This window comes from Dipteris shenzhenensis, chromosome 15, assembly GCF_047967505.1.
Source record: "Dipteris shenzhenensis isolate YYH24624 ecotype China chromosome 15, Dip_SZ_1.0, whole genome shotgun sequence".
NCBI lineage: Eukaryota > Viridiplantae > Streptophyta > Polypodiopsida > Gleicheniales > Dipteridaceae > Dipteris > Dipteris shenzhenensis.
Genome location: NC_141610.1, coordinates 31,997,103 through 32,012,058, shown reverse-complemented (window position 1 = coordinate 32,012,058; position 14,956 = coordinate 31,997,103).

The following is a 14,956-nucleotide window of genomic DNA, read 5'->3' as shown; positions in this document are numbered from 1 at the left end:
TGATTAGCAAAACAGCCCTGCCAGGGTTGTTTTACTAATTTGGAATCTGCCATGAGCTCACCTGGCTAGTGGATTTTAAGATTTGTAACATTTTGGCTACTCTGAGGTCTTCTAGCAGGACATCCATCAGATTTACTCTTGCCATGAGCCATCCAAGGCCCCTTGACTTGGTGAATTTTCTCCAGTAGGCTTCCATGGTTGCTTTTATTTTCTTTCACTTGCCAAAGTGCCAGATAATGCTCTAGGGAGATTCGTTTTCATGCTTGCTGCTATTCCAGGGTTTCCTAAGCCTTTAGACTAGTTGATTGCTTCTTGGAAGTTTTCCTACTGCCTCTAAACCTTCAGATCCTATTGCTTTGTTGCAGCTAACCTTTCTGTTTGCCAAGAGAAGAGGCAAGGTTGGTTGTTTTTCTAGCCTCTGTCTTGTCAGGACTCCCTTGACGGGTATCAGAGGTGCCAAGTTAGAACCCTCAGTCAAAACAAAAGAAGGGATGCCATGGGATATTGCACTGGATTGGGATGCCTTTCTGTGACTGCATAGCAGAACACTAGCAGGACAGATGTGCCTGTGAAAGGATTATTCAGTTGGCTATTTTTGGGTTGATGCACGACAGTGCTTTTCTTGTATTTGGATGCCTTCTAAATAAAAGATAAAGAAATACCAAACACTTATTTTAGGTCCAATCTGGTGCTTGGTGCAAGATGAGTGCAATCTAGCTCTTGGGTGTTGTGTTCTAAGCTATTTTGCTCTGATGTGGAAAGTTCTAAATGTTGGAATCTAGGTACTTGCTGGTTCCTAACTGTTCACTACCCTTTGGATTTTTCGAAGGCGTGTTTCAGTGGTTCCATTGTCAGGATATCACCATCTTCTTCAAGAGGGTGAGCCCGTGGTTTTGTTTGGGTTAGGATAGCAAATACTAGTTGCTGTAATAAATTTGTAGCCTAGATATTTTTTTTCCAGCCATGGCACATAGCAATGATGGTAAGAGAAATAGGGATCTTTTGATTATACTACATGGTGGGAGGAAGATGAGGAATAGCCAATTTTCTTAAATACCCCTTGAACGCATGTGATATATACAGTTTCTTAATAGTGCACCCGCCGAGAACGCATGTGATACATAGGGTTTCTTAGTAGTACAACCCTCGAGCAATAGTCCTACACCAACAGCTCTAATTGCAGGGTGAATTTTATCTAATCAAAAGGTGTTTGGATGAGTTTCTGGCAATCCTGAAAGATTTTTTCTCTCTTTCATTTACTAACCATGGCTTTCATTATCTAACTTTAACTCTCCCTCCTCTTTTTATTTCTTCTTATTCTTCTTCTTTTTTATGCTTAACACGAGTACCCACTTAACCATTTGAGCCTCCCAAGTCCCAATGTAATATCAATTTTAATTTAGAGGACTCTCCTAGAACATACAGAGACCAGTGCCTAAAGATTTCAGCAGAGGGCCTCATTGATCCACCAGGATACACACGGATCCAACACCCCCACTCCTTAGGGATATCTATTGAAAAGTTCCATGCCTCATCAGAGCGACTCTATATTGAGAGTGGTTGGGTGGAGGGTATACCTAGAGAGGATTGCATATGCACCCTATGTGATCACCTGGAGATCGAGTCAAAGGAGGACTATGCTTTTAGATGCCCTATGTACTATGAGATCAGAGGTCGCTATCACTGCCTCTTCAGGGATGATTTCGAACCCCTATCCAATCTCCTGTTCGACCCAAATCAAAGATGTTTACCGGCCTTCATCCATGATGTTGTCCGACACAGAGAGTGGTTGCTCAAGACATGTAGGCGAGATCGAGATACATAGTTAGACTCCACTCAGAGCATGATCATTGAGTTTTTCCCACCATCAGATAGCATCGATCAATAGGACCCACAAAAAGGGCAGCTGTGAGGACCCGAGCCAGAGACACATCAGATTCGCTAAAGGGCTGAGGCCCAGATCACACTAAGGGACCTTCCCTCCACGCTTATCAAACCAGAGACATGACCTACAAGAGTGACATTGGCCCTAGTTTGTTGCATGACCATAGACAGTAGACCACAATAGGCCACACACGTTGATAGCCACCAGCGCTCCATCATACGTTTTAGGCTGCCATAGTAGCCTCGCACATCGTCAACCCCCTCTTACTTTTGACATCTCCACCAATTTCTAGATGATCACCACAGTGCTGCGAGCCCCTCCCCTCCCCCATCCTCTCCATGGGCTCAAAACAGTTCTCTCTATGTATTGACATCATTATGATTAAGGAGTTTTTTTGTATTCATCATGGATGTCGATGCCCACTTAAAGGCCCCACCCCTTAGTCCATTGTATCAGATTCTTTTAGTCTCATAGACCCTTTGGTTTTCCTAAGACTTTTAATAAAATCTCCCTCCCTCCCTCCCCCCCTCCCTCCCTCTCTCCCTCTCTCTCTCTCTCTCTCTCTCTCTCTCTCTCTCTTACACACACACACACACACACACCTCACAAGCAGTATTACACACACTAAGGGAGCTGGTGGAGATCATGCAATCCTACACTTCTTCACGGGACTAGTTTTCATGATGATTTGTGCAACTAGGGGCATGGCTTACCAGAGGTCACAATCAAGTCTTGAATGTGTCACTGTAAGAGATCCTCTCGAATGACCTAGTTCGCCTCGTGATATGTGAGCAGGATGGAGGGGACCTCAATGCTCTACTGGAAGGGGGTAACTTGACTATGTGGAGCCCTAGGCTCTCAAACCATCGTGCATACCAACACCTCTGATTACCCTTTGCCGCCAATGCCATGGAGGAGCATAAAGCCAATGAAGGAAGCCTACGTCGCCTTGTGGTGCAAAACCCATAGTGTCTAATGTGGTAGAGATACGTGATAGCTTGAAATGTTGCATCGAGCCGAGCTGGGGATGCTGAACTCAGCTAGGACTTATTAATGTGGAACTGAAGGCTTACTGTGGATCATCTGTGAAACCATCAGAACCTAAGGCCTCTCAACTTAAACCCAATCTATCTCTAATGGGTCTTGCTACATTTTGGTCTTGTGACTAGTATGCAGCTTGCGTTGACCGTTGCAATTGAGGATACCATGGTGAGCGAGAACGAGTAAAAATCTAATAACCATGCCAATAACCGATGAGGGACATGGTGTTGAAACATTTAATCATAACATACTTATCAAATTACAGCATGTGAGAATTTATCCAACTATTTTAATTGTGGATTGAGCATGATTGATTAAATTGAACAAGATTAGTAGCTTGAATTGTTAGCTGGTTGCGGAGTGCACAAAGTGAGTTGCTTGTGCAAGTTGAAGGACGCAAATAGAAAAGACAAACTCTTGCAAATTGTTACAATCAAGTTGAAGATACATTTTATAGGAACTTCAATAAACTATATGTACAGTCCAAAGATACTACAAATCTATCAATCAAAATTGTGGTCATATGGGTCAAGCTCAAAAAGATGCATCAACAACATGTCTTTATTTCCTCAATGGGTTGCATTCCACCTCGTCATTTATATTGAAACCGTGCATTTTTGTCAAAACCTCTTTTATGGTAGCTCGCTCTTTGGAACAGCCCTACATTGAGTTACTACAATCAACCAAGAGATTGATTGCAATGTCTCCCTTCACTGAGTTGTTATTGAGAGCTCCTGCAACATCTATGAGAAAGTTGGCACCTTCTCTAAGTATCCAACCAACTCTCCTCCTTGTTAATTTGTGGCTCGAAGCGGTCCCTCCAAAAAGCTTATGGAGATCCCATAAGTTGGTTCTTGCGACCCTCAAGTAATGCTACTCCCTTGACAATTGGTCTCAACCCCACCCACGCGCTTGCAGCATCAAGAGTAGATGGGCGGAAGGGGGCCCGAGGGCATACCTCGAGAGGGTTGCATCTGCACCTATGTGATCATCAGAAGATTTAGTCAGAAGAGACTATGAGATTAGAGGTCAATATCCCTGCCTCTTCAGGGATGGTTTTGGACCCCTCTTGTTATTGTAATCTTGTTAAATTTTTTCCAAAATGTGAATTGCAATACCCCTCCTTTTGAATGTACACCTCGAATACCTCACTAATCTCTTGAAATTAGGAAACACTAATTGGGGGCCCTTTGGAGACCCCAATTCTCCCCTAATGAAAAAGACTTTGTCCACCTCTTGGAGAAAAAAAAAATCATCAAACTCTCACAAATCTCCTTCTACAAGGGCCCTACTGCTACGACCCTTACCTTGTTGTACTAAATCAATTTCAATCATGGGATAGTTTGGTTGCACTTCTAGCCATTAATTTGTCTTACTACAACATTGTGTTTTGAATTCGGGGTATTTTTCTTGGTTTTTCTATAGTTGTATCTTCTTGATTGCTTCCCCATGTCCTAAAAACAAGTCACCACTCTTGGAAATAGCTCGTGTTAGATTTTTACCACTCGCCATAGTGTTGTTTCCTTCAAGCTTATTTGTAATAGTTATCTATAGTTTAAAACAACATATTGTGGGCAATTGCTCATATCCCTCCACAAGGGAAGTTTCCTAGCCTCAACAAAAAAAAAAGAGAAGCAATTGTGTGGCTTGCAATCCCATAATTTGGCCACTCATCCTAGGGATTATGCCCTGTTATAAACAATGTCTCCACATTGAATTTTCGCTCTAAAGCTACTCTGAGTGCATCAAATTTAACATGATTGCTATGATAGCAGTAGTGAAGTTTTGGTTGCATAGTTCGAGGTTATGATTGAATTATCAAAGATTACATTTTCATAATTTCTATTCCCTTAGAGATTGGGTAGATTGTATTTGAAGTTTTGTTGGACACTTCATATAATCAATTTTGCGGTTAGTGATTGGAGAGGAGACTTTGTGTGTAGTTACATCTCTCTGGTGTTAGAATGGTAAAAATCCAAGTTTTTGGCATGCTTGCATTAGAGGATAAGATTGATGCGACCAACTTCCCATCGTGGTCATATATGATGCACCATGTGCTTGTAGCTAAAGCAGTGTGGGTTGTAGTAATTAGTGTTGAGATTTGGCCACAAGCTTCTCCTTCCATTGTCACTACTATCACAACCTCTGTAGTGAGTGGTACTAAGCTTTGTCCATCTTCTCCTTCCATTATCACTACCTCTATAGGTGGAGCTACTACTTCTATGCTAGGATCTTCTATTTCTATAGGTGGATTCATGTCAATGGCACATACAGTTGCATCTTGTTGCACCAGCTACTCAAGATCAAGAGACATGGGATGGAATATTTTGTAATTTTAGAGTCTGTTATGTCCACCAATGTGTGTGTGTGTTTAGATTTAATAGTTCCATCAATAAATAAGGCATACAATTAATTCCACCAATTGGATAAAAAAGCATTGATTTGGAAAAATATAACAAAATAAATAAAACTAAATTGAAGTACAATATTGCAATACAAACTTTTATTTAAAAAAGGAAAATAGCAGGAATGGCAATATAATTTTTCTAAAGACGAAGAACTAACATGCTTAAAATTATCCAATGAAAATGAATTAAGTATATGGTACGAGCCCGACCAAAGGCTAGTTGGGAGCTTAGTGTGTGTGTTTAGATTTAATAATCCCATCAATAAATGAACCATACAATCAATTCAATCATTTGGATAAAAAAGCCCTATAAATAAATACAACTAAATTGAACTACCTTTTGACAATATTGCAATCCAAAACTTTTATAAAAAAGAAAATAGGAGAGCTAGCAAAAGAATTTTTCTTTATAATGAGTCTGCTGACTAGAATTAGTAAAAAAAAGTCGAATCTGCCCGGTAGTCCAAGCTTCGAGGTCAGGGTCTACTTACCTGCTACCATCCAAGAAAAAATAGGTGTTGGAACATCATAGTCTCAATTAGGTAGACAGGTAATGCATGTATTCCTCGGCGTGTTATTGCTTTACCTAAGAACATAGACAACCATCTAGATTCATAAGAAATTTTTTGAAAATACCATGCCATATGTTGACTAAAGTGTGTGAGACAATAAGGAGGGTAGTCCCCACCATTACAAGAAAACAATCAAATGGGGGGTAATCCACACCCTTAGGTTAGACCATCTCAACAAAATAGGGTGATAAACCAAAGAGGAAAAAGAACTAAACAACTAAGTCTAAAACCCAATGGATGTGAGGGAGATAAATGTGCTAGGTAAAGTCTTTTTACATATACATTACCAAACTTACATGACAAAAGAAACTAATTAATTGATAATTAATCTCATCAAAATTTGAATGAACTCCAAAGAAGTAATAAGGAAACCAAAAAGGGGGCTAGATAAAGCTTTTATTTAAAAAATCAAGCCAATAAATGGTCCTATGTTTTAAAAAAAGAGAGGGTAAGAGAGCATAAAAAGGGCTAGAGAGAACCTAAAATAAAGGAGAAACCTAAAATAATAAAAAATTAAACGATCAGGAAAAAATAAATTATAATACAACAAAAGCACTAAAATACTTTAATCCAAAACCGGTATGCTAGTCAAAAGACTTTTCAAATTAAAAGTTAGAAACATAGCAAAGATTTTCATCTAGACAAGACTTTTAAAAAAATAAAATCTAGAAACATATAAAATAATTTCTATATATAATTGTTTATATATAGAGAGATATATATCAATATAGGCACATTTTCATCATTATAAGGTAATAAATAAATACATACATATTTTCAAACATCCTAAAGAAAATTAGTGATTTAAGTAAAGGAAAAAGTTTGTTTAATTAAAAAAACCTAAAGAAAGAACAAATTTGAAATAAAATATAAGACCTCTGTAAATATACATGAAATATAAAAGCAAAAAATGCACTAATAAAATGCTAAGACATGACGAGGGAAGGACATGTGGTAGTAGACAAAGTATTGTGTAGAGAAAAAATGGATCAATACGATAAGTGTCAAAAAGTGATGTCACATGTATAAGTGTATCCCAATTCCAGGGTAGGGTGGTACCCCATGTTTTTGCACATAAAAAGTAATAATTAGTACTCAAATTAAATGAAATTAAAACATTACCTCTTGAAAATTATTTATCTCAAGCCAAAAATTATCCAATGATAACATGACTACAAATTATACATAATAAAGAGTTATCCAATCAATGTGAATTAATTGTATGGCAATAGCCCGACCAAAGGCTAATTGGGAAATCAATGTGTGTGTTTAGATTTAATAGTCCCATCAATAATTGAGCCATACAATTAATTCCACCAATTGGATAAAAAAGCATTGGTTTGGAAAAATATAAATAAATAAATAAAACTAAATTGAAGTATAATATTGCAATACAAAATTTGTATTGAAAAAAGGGAAAAAAGGAGGAATGGCAAAATAATTTTTCTAAAGACGAAGAATTAACATGTTTAAAATTATCCAATGAAAATGAATTAATGTTATGGTACTAGCCCTAGTTGGAGATTAGTGTGTGTGTTTAGATTTAATAATCCCATCAATAAATGAACCATATAATTAATTCAATCATTTGGATAAAAAAGCCTTGGTTGGAAAATATAAATAAATACAACTAAATTGAGGTGCCTTTTGACAATATTACAATGTACAAAACTTTTATAAAAAAGAAAATAGGTGAGCTCCCAAAAGAAATTTTCTTTATAATGAGTTTGTTGACTAGAATTAGTACAAAAAAGTCGAATCCATCCAGTAGTCCAAGCTCTGAGGTCAGACCGGCCACCATCCAAGAAAAACTAGGTGTTAGAACATCATAGTCTCAATTTTGTAGAAAGGTAATGCATGTATTCCCTAGCGTGTTATTGCTTTACCTAGGAACATAGACAACTATCTAGATTCAGAAGTACATTTTTGAAAATACCATGCCATATGTTGACTAAAGTGTGAGAGACAATAAGGGGGGTAGTCCTCACCATTACAAGAAAACAATCAAATGGGGGTTAATCCACACCCTTAGGTTAGACCATCTCAACAAAATAGGGTGATACACCAAAGAGGAAAAAGAACTAAACGACTAAGTCTAAAACCCAATGGATGTGAGGGGGATAAATGTGTTAGGTAAAGTCAATTTACATATACATTACCAAACTTACATGACAAAAGAAACTAATTAACTGATCGTAACTCTCATCAAAATTTGAATGAACTTCGAAGAAGTAATAAGGAAACCAAAAAGAGGGTTAGATAAAGCTTTTATATAAAAAATCAAGCCAATAAATAGTCCTATGTTTTAAAAAAAGAGAGGGTAAGAGAGCATAAAAAGGGTTGAGAGAACCTAAAATAAAGGCAAGAAAAAGAGAAACCTAGAATAAGAAAAAATTAAATGATCAGGAAAAAATAAATTATAATACAACAAAAGCACTAAAATACTTTAATCCAAAACCGGTATGCTAGTCAAAAGACTTTTCAAATTAAAAGTTAGAAACATAGCAAAGATTTTCATCTAGACAAGACTTTTGAAAAAAATAAAAGATAGAAACATATAAAAGAATTTCTATATATAATTGTTTATATATAGAGAGATATATATCAATATAGGTACATTTTCATCATTATAAGGTAATAAATAAATGCATACATATTGTCAAACATCCTATAGAAAATTAGTAATTTAAGTAAAGGAAAAAGTTTTTTTAATTTAAAAAACCTAAAGAAAGAACCAATTTGAAATAAAATATAAGACCTGTGTAAATATACATGAAATATAAAAGCAAAAAATGCACTAATAAAATGCTAAGACATTGATGAGGGAAGGACACATGGTAGTAGAGCGACAATGTAGGAGCAAGGGAAGTAATTTAGTTTCCCAACAAGTATCATTTTATGTTGAACAAAGCCACAAACACAGCTCCGAGGCAAGCACTACAAGAGCCAATCTACGTAAAGAGAGCCAGGGTTTATGAGAGGAGACAATCACTGGCAAGATGGGAGAACTCAGCATAAAAGCAACACGGGAGAAGCTTTGAAAGCCTGAAAAAGCTACAGAATGTTTGAGGAAGGTGAGAGAGAAAGCAAGGTAAAGTAGTTCTAGAGTGCAAGGAGTCGTCAAAGAATAGAGGGGGTTGAAGTCACCTGGAGAGTGTTAAGAGTTGTGGGGAAACAATGTTAAGTTCTAAATTGTTAGAAGGCTAGGGCAAGGGGGTTTATAAGGTAATGAAAAAAGGGGCATCAAGCAGCATAGTAAGGGTTAGTTATGAAGATTGCTAGAGGAGAAAAGGGAATCGGGGTGTGTGTGTAAACATGAGAAAGGGACTCGAAGGGGGAGTGTGTAAATGTGTATGTGTGGGGGGGAAATATATATGACTAAATCAAAGAGAAAAATATGTTGGAGAAGGGGGAAGTATGGAAGTGTATGAGTGTGTGTGTGTGGGGGGGGGCCGGAACCTTGGGCAATTTGTGTGGGCTTAAGAGTGTGTATTTATGGGAAGTGTGTGTATGTGTTATTAACTAGGAAAGAATTCAATGCATGAGACCAAGTCTTCATTCTATCCCTTTGACTCATGGTAAGCATTTCTTCTTAGGTGCTATTTGCCTTGTTCATGATGATATAACTTATGTTAGCATATATGTTATTAGCACACTTGTGTTAGCACATTGTTATTAGCACGAACATTAGCATCTTTGTTATAAGCACAATTTTTGTATTAACACAACTCTTATTATTAGCATATTGTTATTAGCACAACGTATGTTAGCATATTTGTTATTACCACAATGTATGTTAGCATATTTGTTATTTGTTAGCATACAGTTATTAGCCCAAATGTTAGAAAATGCAATCTTCCTTGATATAGAGAGATTGAATTGAGAATATCTTAAAGTGAGAAATGTAGGGCTTGAAGTCATCTATAACTTTCTTTCAAAAGTTAGGTCAAGATTGACCTATAACTTGCTAGAAAGTCCATGAATTAGTGGAAATTGGAATGAGTTGCAAATCTTCAACCACAGAAGGGGAATCATAATGAAGGTCACTTGAGAAAAAGGTGGACAACCTAAGCTCATCCTTGAGCTTTTCTCCCAAAATTCCATGTAGAAAAAAAATGATAAGCTCAATGGGATATGGCTTCAAGATGGAGAAGATAGGAGAGTCACATGATCACGAGGATAAGTACAAGATGACCAAGATAAATGCTCAAAACCTTTCATACTTTTCATGAACCAATTACACACACATCACTCTCATTTCCACATCATCAACATTGACATCAATCAAGCTTGACCTATACACACTCAAAGTTCACTTGACACTTCACATATTCAAACAAACTCTCTTTGACACCGCTCTCAAATACACACAAATTGTACACATACTTAGTGCAAAACATGAACACATGAGCAAGACCTATGGTGGTATGCAATATGTTGACCTTGATCTGAGTGAAGTGGTTTTCAATTGTGATTTTTGCATATTTCACCATGCTAAGTTGTACATTGGAAAATACAATATGAATGTAAGACCAAGGGAGGAGATGTAGTTTAAAAACTATGCTAATAGGGTAGGTCTCAAGAAAGAATGGAGCCATGAAGGGAGAGAATAAGGGAGTCTAGAGGATATGTAAACTAAATGTAAGAAGAGACAAATTCAATCGTGTGAAATAGAGGATAGGGATAGCATCAAAACATAAAGATTATATGAGTTAGAGTAGATCTGATTTGGGAGCTATAAGCATGAAGCATGAAGTATGCATGCTATGTGTGATTTTAGTAAGAACATAACAAGGAGACCATATGTAGAGCAATTACCTTAGCCTTACAATAACATTTATGACTACTTCTAGTAGCATCTACTAGCAATACCTACTCTAGCCTTCTACCACGGAGTTTGTGGAAGGACTCTAGTATGAAGTTTTATAGCAAGCCTAAAGCTTTTAAATTATGAAAAGAAGAACTATGTTGAAATTTTTTTATTTTTTTGTAATTTTTAATGAAAGAAAACTATGCCACTACGCTCCAAATGGATCACTGGAACTACCATCATCCTTCTATTTCTCTAGTTGTCACTCAGGAATATGCTCAGTATTGATGCTGAACAAAATGAGCAAAATAGCATATTAATGACCTTGTTGCTCAAGCTTTTGATTCTCATATTATCTCTGAATCTAATATCAATACAACTCTACATATATATTTAATGTAGTAATTTTAACCAATGGAAGTACTTGCAAAGTTAACTTATCTTAATCTCACCACTAATGCAATATGATGATGTAAAGAGAAAGGGAAATACATGTGGCTGCACAAACAATGCATAAACTTGTTTCATTTTTATTTTTATTTTTTAATAAAAATGTTTTATTTAAAAAATACATGTTTTGTAATTTATACTCCATCACTAAAGCTATTGTTTTTTAGGTTGTGATCGAGAGCTATGCCATGAATGTAATGTGTATTATCTAGGTGCTCACTTATAATGTCTAGTAGTAGTAGACCAATGAAGTCACTAATGCATCCACATACTCACATATCATGTGTGGTAGTAGATGCAATACAATCACTAATGCATCCATGTATATATTCATTTCTTAAGGATTCAACAAAACATAAAAGTAGACATTGTCTTCCTATAATGTTGAGTGACCATTTTATTTATGAGGTACATTTTCTTTTTTCAAACCTCCACTATGTACAAACAAATCTCACCACCAAGGTTTAGAACATGTTCAACAATATTCATGTTTTTCAAATTAGAGGCAATGCAAAGAAAAAATGGGTAGGTATTGATGTTGAAAAAAATATGGAACAAGAGTTAACTAGCATATTCATGACTTGCTCGAGCTTTTGATTCTCATATTATCTATGCATCATCATAACTCGACATCTATATTTTATATAGCAACTTCAACCAATGGAAGTACTTACAAAGTTAACTTGTCTTAATCTCACCATTAATGCAACATGATGATGTAAAGAGAAAGGGGAACATGTATAGCTAAACAAACGATGCATAAATTTGTTTTATTAAAAACAATCCATGTTTTGTCATCACTATGTCTAGGGGGTGAGGGATCATTGTTGGCTAATTTGATGATGCAGATATTATTGTATGCAAATGACATAGTCCTCCTATCTTCCTCACCAATATGCCTACAGAGGCACTTGAAGGACCTAGAGGTGTGTTGCAGAGAGAGAGAACTGACAGTCAACCTTGGTCTTTAACACCTCACGAACAATGCTTCACCAACACAGCTTCACTTATCCAAGGGAGCCCATGGAAATTGTTTAGTTGTACACTTAACTAGGGGCAACCTTTGCATGTCCAACCTTCACAAAGATCCACACAACCAGGGTGCAACTTACATGAGGGTAGGGAGCTCTAGCTTGGCTAGTTTCAGGCACACTTCTAGGGCCTCCTGATTAAGGGATGGCTATTCAACACATCAGTGAGCCCAACGACCATGTACACGGCACCTTCTGGGGGGAGATGACCTATCAGCAACTTGGTGGCGATGTTTCGAGAGGTTGCAGGTGACTATGGGAGCTAGAATGATTTGGAGCAAGCCCTCAATCCCCTACCAGATCATACAAGTAGAGTTCGGCATAACATCGCTCCAGGTTGATGCCATCTTCCGAGCAGTCATTTACCTCCACAGGGTCTAGGCTTTATTTAGAGAGAGATTATCAAGATTGGCACTAGACTTATCTATCTGACAAGCTAAGAGCGTCAGGTTTAGCATGGCTTGGCATGCATACATATCCAAACAGTTTTACAGCTAGGGCATCCAGATGGACTGTCTCCCCCCCTTTCAGTACATCTTAGATGCCCTTGACCATCTAATCCCATGGGAGGAGATCAACCATATTATACAATTGGACCTACTCCAGCTTCATTCGTCATGGGCTTTTAGGGGGGGAGGGGGGGGATCAAGAGTTCCCCACCAAGATCCGGTTCTATCGTGATCACTTCTATCAATGGATAAAGTGATTATCATACCCTAGTACTTAGAGAATAGACGACTCTCACATGCTTTGAGAATCGCCTAGGATGGATGTGGGTCTCATCTCATTAGTTGAGGATTGAGGTAGGGAGAGCCACTTGTACACCCAAAGAGCATCGGGTATGTACACTATGCACATTGGAGGTGGAGACACAGAATCAATTCATGTGCACTTGCCCTATATATTATGAGATCCGAGGAAGATATCATTGCTTAATTTGGGAGGGACATGGGTTTGGGCCTTTCTCCTAGCTCATCCAGTTCCAAGACCAGAGGTCTTAGCAAGCCCTCTACATATGCCCACAGTGGCTTGTACATCTCTCTCTCTCTCTCTCTCTCTCTCTCTCTCTCTCTCTCTCTCATGCACACGTGCTCCAAGCATGCATGCAAACATGCACGCTGAGGGTGTACATTCATGCACATGGGCATGCACACATATGCATGCATGCATATGCACATCTGACGTGTGTGCGTGCGTACATGTCTCTGTGTGTGTACGCATGCACACGTGTGTGCACGTGTGCATGCACACATGCATGCACACGTGACGTGTGCGTGCATGCATGTGTGTGTGCATGGGTGCGTAAAAATATTGACAAAATGTGTTAGTTATACAGTGCAAAAGTACATGCTTGCCTAAAGTATCTTGAGTACATTAGCATATATAATCAAATAAAATTTCCAAGGAAGTTTAATTATGTCATGTATTGAGTGCCTAATAGTGGTAAGAGGCCTAGGGTGCACTATTTAAGGGTGCAGTGTATATGATTGAAAACAACAGTGCATTGATTCCAAAAGAGGACAAAATTTCGCTACACAAGGTACAAAATGCAACCTCATGCAAGATAATTTGAAGATGGAAAAGAGAGGTGGGGTTACCAAATGGCATCTATGATTCAAAAAACACCAATAAACGCTAATGTTTAATTAAGCTTTAATAATGCAAGGATAAAGTGAAATTTTGAAGCTAAGGGTAGATACACAAGAGAATGGATCTAATTTAGATGGGGTAAATTTGGAACATCAAAAGCTTATAACATAATTGGTTGGAATAATTATAAAAACAAGTTTCATATGCAACCATAAAGCAAGGCCTTACAAACAGGAATGTTTTTTACAAGTCAATAATAATGATGAACATTTGTAGTTACCGCTAAACGACATGAGAAACATAGGCACTCAATCCAATAAAGGCATGTCAATCCATGGACAACAAGCTTATTTCTTTCAAGCTCTACAAAAGTTGTGTTGCTCAGTACTTCAAAACACTTCGAGCAAACAAGGTGAAGTAAATCAATGATTTAAGTTAGTGTAATGATTTTCATCTTGATGGGATGATCTCAATTAGATTCAAAATGACTTATTACAAACATGAATTCTCTACCAAAATCATGGATGAATCCCATCTAAATCTACAAGGCCATAAAAACAAGGCTCTTTTTACTTGCAATATAGTTTTTCCTACAGTGGTTCTTCTTCAATTACAGATGTTATAAGAGCATAGAACAACTTTCAAAAAACTTGTGTCAGCTGACTGGTGCAAGCATTGCCTCTGTCACTGCATGCGCACAACTTTTATCTTGATTCTTCATGATAAGTGAGTACCCTCATAAAGAGTAATATGATAAATTGATCCACACACGTAGAATTATTATATTTTGAGTTTCCAACACTTGTGCACTAACATTACCTGTTTGCTCTGCAATGAATTAAAAAAGGAATCTCTTCCAAATGCTAAATATACCATTAAAAAATAGTGCTGAACTTGCATTCCTTGGGACATTCATCATTTGGTTTCAATCCAACTGCTTCGAACCTTGAGATGACAAAATCAATTACAAGAGATCATACCGCTCGATATCAAACAGGTTATGTAAGAAGTTGATCTCAAGGGGAATCACAAAAATGAGATAGAACAATCGGGAGAATTAAAATCTCTCCAAGCATCAGGCGATCCTTTTTTGCAAAACACTCCACCCCACTAAAGCTTTAATCATTAAAAAATCACATTGGTACTGTTACATATTGAAATATTTTACCT